Source organism: Leishmania martiniquensis, chromosome 24 (assembly GCF_017916325.1).
Source record: "Leishmania martiniquensis isolate LSCM1 chromosome 24, whole genome shotgun sequence".
Lineage (NCBI taxonomy): Eukaryota > Euglenozoa > Kinetoplastea > Trypanosomatida > Trypanosomatidae > Leishmania > Leishmania martiniquensis.
This window is the reverse complement of record NC_090159.1, coordinates 160,001-165,000: the sequence shown is the minus strand read 5'-3', so window position 1 is coordinate 165,000 and position 5,000 is coordinate 160,001.

Below are 5,000 nucleotides of genomic sequence, written 5' to 3'. Positions count from 1 at the left end.
CGCAGAAGTGCGCAAGCGTGAGGCACGACCGCGGTCCGTACGGGCTCAAGGGCCGCGGGTCGTGCACTGGGGAGACGAGCGATGGCCCCATCGTCGTGAGGTCGAAGTGCGTCTCTTGATAGGTCCAGAGCTCGATGTTGCTGGGGCCGTTGTGGTACCTGTAGTGTCGCTCTATACCAATTAGGACGCAGTGTACCACAAGGAGAGTGCTGAGGGCCACGGCGCCGAGTGGCCTGGCGTTGTATAGCATAAGGCTCACAGCCTCAGCTATGCGCCACCAGGATCGGGGCCGTCGACGGAATGCTTGCTGGACATGCCGCAGATCCTTCACTCTGGATCGCATCATCGGGCGAACGCGCTGGAACCATTTTCGGTTTCGAGCCCAGAGGAGAAGCACGACAGCGCCGAGTAGAAGAAGTGAGTTGCAGAGCGCCGGGCTGTAGGCGTAGAGAAATTTGGCAGTTGCGACTGTCATGACGCAACTACTCAGAAGGGCGGCTATCTGTGCTGAGGAGGCGCTCGACCGCAACGGTGTGGCCTTTGGGTCTGGCGCTTCGCCTGGGCGTGGAAGAGATAGGAGGAAAAGTCCATGGAAGAGGAAGGAGAGAGGGGCGGTACAGTGCAGCACAGGGAGGGGGTCCGCATGCTTGTCATTGTAAATTGGGACTGCGCAGAGTGGGTGCAGCGCGATCGCGGCACTTTTCCCGAGCTCATCGCGACAGGGCGAAAGGACGGCCTTCATGCTGCAACTTCCCTCGGCCTCTGAGGCACCGTGAGTGTGCGGTCTAACGGGTGTGAGATGCCGTCTGCCCTTGGAGATGCCGACCTCGCCCGGTGTAGATATGAAGGGGAAGAATGGATCGTACTTACACTTAGGGCGTGAGCCGTGGCCATGACGTGTGTGTGTGAGAGAGAGGGACGCAGAGGACCCTTTTCCTCCACCACGACACGCCACGCCGGTCGCTTTTCGCATTCAAAGAAAAAACACGAAAGGGAACCCTCCTATCGAGACGAGCGACATCTGTGTGACAGGAGAGCCGCTCGACGCCCTCTTCATTTCGGGTGGAACCGCTCAGGTTCCCGAACGCATGCGTACAGAAGTAAAGGCCTTAAACGATAGAATCCGCTTCTTTCTTCCTCAGGGCGTCGGGGGTGCGCCCTCACGGGCTCGAAAGGCGGCGGCGTAGGTGAAAGGGGGGGAAGGGGCTGACCATGGGAAACAGTTGCCGATGAGAGAAAGAAGAAGCAAATGTTTACGGTCTGAATTCACCGCACACGACACAACTTCAAAGCACACAAACACACGTACACACACCATCGTACACACATACACATACACATGTATATGTATGTATATGTATGTGTATATATATGTGTGTATGTGTCTTTGTTTGCTCCACCATCCTTCGAAAACGACCTCGACAAGGCCTCTTCCTCTTTATTCTCAACAGCACACATCCACCGCACCTCCTCCCCCCGGGACCGATGTGTGTGTGTTTGGGGGGGGTAAGGGTTAAATCACGGTAGAAGAGCTGGCATGCATCGAGAAGGCGGTGCGCGTCCCAGTCATCGCCGTACATATCTACGAATGTACATGCATATATATATATGCATTTATGCATAGGTGCTGGAGGCAATGTAGAGGAATGAGGCCCGCCGCTTGGCCCGCATCGACTACGGCTGCTCGCCTACAAGCCGTACGAGCCGACTCGAGACGGAAAGGCAACGGTGAAAAGGCCGTCCCCCTGCCCGCTGCACCTACGAGAGGCCGGAGGCATGAAGGAGTCCCGGGGTGGGGGTGGGGGGAAGGGAAAGCAGAGAGCGGAGACGCTCGGAAAAGAAAGAGGAAACAAGGCGGGCACGCGAGGGCACAGGTAATGTGAACACACCACGCAAGCGCCTTCTACAACAAATCCAAAGATCGATCATGACGCTATAGGAGCGGCCCTTCGGCTCCCTCACCTCTTTCCCTTTTTTCAACCGCACCAGCACACACTACTAATGCGCGCGTGCGCGGGTAAAAGAAGAAGGGAGGGGGGCCACTCTCCGTGGCGTCTGGCACATACACAGCCGCCTTTGTGCCTATAAGCGCCATCAATGCAGAGAGACCTAGCCTCAAACATGCATGGAGAGCGCCACACACCGGCGCTCGGACCCGCACCCACACCCAACCCGGCACTGGTGCGGTGTGCCTGAGTGCGTATGTACGGAAAAAAAGACTGCGAGAACATGTCCGCGTAAGAACGGTGCTCCTCCAAAAAAAAGAAAAAGAGGTACTGCGACGTCTGCCGCCGCAAACGTTGAAAAAAGGAAGATAAGAGGATGAAAAGGTGGAGGACACCAGTCACCGGTGACGTTAACGTGCCGGGGGAGGGGGGCGCCCTCGGCGGTGACTCACTTACCCCACCCCATCACGAGCGAGCATAAGTGCACCTGCACTCGCAGAACACCAACGAAACATAAAAACAAAAGTGGAGGAGTTAAGGAGTTGCTCCGTGTACGCGACTCCAGCCAACCATACAGAGCCCACCTGGCCCACCAGCACCCCTAACAGACTCCTTACAGGGGGCGCACTCAGAGCCGCCTCCCACCCGCTCCACCATGTGACCACAGCAGAGGAGGCGATTTCGACCAACCACCCGCGGCGTCCTTCAGAATATTCACACCCGTCGGCAGTCTAAGGGTCGGATGCGATACGCTCGAGCCACGCCGACACTCTCTGCTCACCACGCGGATGGCGCAAGCGTCTTCTCACCGGCACCAGCCACTGGGGAGGGGGGATAGAGGGGCTACGCCGCGCAGGACCTGGCCGCCGACATGCGTGGCGATGCACCGCTCTGGCATCCGCTGCGCAGTAGGCACCTGAGCCTGTCGCTACGAGAGGCGCTTCGTCACCCGGCAGAGGTGTGGAGGGAGGCAGCGGCGATGGACCCCTTTGAGGTACGAGCAGAAAGGTTCCCCCTCCCACCACCGTCTCCCCTCTCCCCCCAAAAAGGCGCCATCCATGCGGACACACCCGCACAGGCGAAGTACCAAAGGTGGACAGGCCTGGTACACCCGCTAAGACAACTTTTAGAAACGCTGACAGCAGAGAGAGACACAACCTGTGAAAGTCAGCGGCGATGAATTTCTGTTCGTTCTTAGTCATCTATGTTCCATCACCCATGCGTATCATCAAAAGATGTTCGCGCACAACAGCAGTTCCCTCCAGCCTCCGCTGCTGCGTTGCGGGTACATGCGGGTGGCCCAGGGCGAGCCCCTACGCCACGCCTCTTGCACAGCCACCTCAAGCCGCTGCACCCCGTGGTGTCGTGTGCCGGCGGAGCCCGCACTGGAGTCTGCCGGCCTCTCGATGACGCTCCCGGACGTGATACGCCACGCCGGCTGTGCTTGGCAGCGCGTGCGCACCGCCCTCGCCCGGGCCTACACATGCGCCAGCGCATAGAGAGCTCATCGCCGGTCGTCCACATGGGACACAGGAAATAGCGTAGCCACATCGTTGCGTGCAGGGTCAGAGCGGGAGGCGACGTGTGCCGTGAGCACCGAACGGACCGCGCATCTCGCGTGGCGTGCCGGGCACAACGACTGGCCGGCTGTTCACATGGCGAAAGGAAACAAGACAGGCGGCCCGCCATCTGCAGGCGCCAGGGTGTGTGTGCCCACGGTATGCCGCCATACGCCATATTACGCCGCTGTGGGCCCCGTGCCGAGACCCGCGGGTGGCGCTGGTGGACAGCAAGGCAGCAACAGCAGTTGCGCGCGCTTCACGGTATCTCGGCTGTCTGCGCTGCCTTCGCAGCGGTTCTAGGCGGAGCTCCCCTGCTGCACACTCAGCGCAACCGGGTCGGGGCGAGGAAGCTGTAGTCGATGGTCCTAGCACCGACAAGCGCCTTCTGGTCACAGAGTATCGCGGACACAAAGAATTACCCTTTTCGCCGAGGCTACACGATTGAATGGCATTTAGGAACGGCGATGTTGTAGAACAGAAGGGCCGTTGCCTGCGAGCTGCTTGGTGCTTCTTCCGCTGGAGCGTTCACCTGAATCCCGCCACTCAGTCATGAGCTATACCACACGCCATCTCGGTGCGCATGGGGGGGCGTACGGATGCGCGGCAACTAGGTGGATGACGCCTGCATGCTCGAGTGCGATCTGCGAAAGCCTGATGATACCGTGATCCGTCATGTATACATTCGCTGCCAGGATGCGAAACGGAGTCGAAGCTTGTGGCTCTCTGAAGTGCAAGAGAAGGGTGGGGCCGTACCACTGCTGCTGGTTTGGCGTGCGAGTTCGCAGCAGCCTTTCAGCAGTCTGCACACACATTAGCCGACGACGCCGTTGTGCCGCAGAACTGGCTTTGTCGATGCCCTGTTGGAACCGTGAAAAAAAGGGGGCCGGCGAAACAGTCCTCGACGCCCCTGCCCAAGCCGCTGCCTTCAGAAGCCCCACTGCACGTTCTCCTCCATGTCCTCCATCTTGTCGTACGGCAGTGGCATCGCACTCAGCAAGTCGTGCTCAGAGGCGCCGTGGGCCCAGTGCATGTGACGCGCTTCCGCATCCGCCTCCGACAGGACAAGCACGCTCGCAGCAAAGTCGCCAGGGGCCGCCTTCGAGCGCTTCTTCTTATCCATCGGCTCTACCACGGTGACCGCGGCGACCATGGCAGCCTCGGCGGCCGTGGGAAGGCGCACTAGCGACTGTGCGGCGGCATCCAGTAGGTGCTCTACGAAGTCTTCGTGAGCCACCAGCTCGGCCGGCACAGCCAGCGCGAGCGGCAGCTCCGTGAAGCCGCGCGCACCGGCATGCAGCGTGCGCGCGTCGATCACCAGGGCCTGCACCGCGCGCAGCGCCACGCGCCGCCCCCGCATCTCCACCAGCGCCGGCGCCTCCCACTGCACCGGGTCCATGTCCTCGCGCGCTAGCCGAAGCCCCGCCGCCACCACGTCCGCCACGCTGCTGTCCACCGGCAGCGTCACGCGGCGCAGTCGGTCAGCCGACAGGCT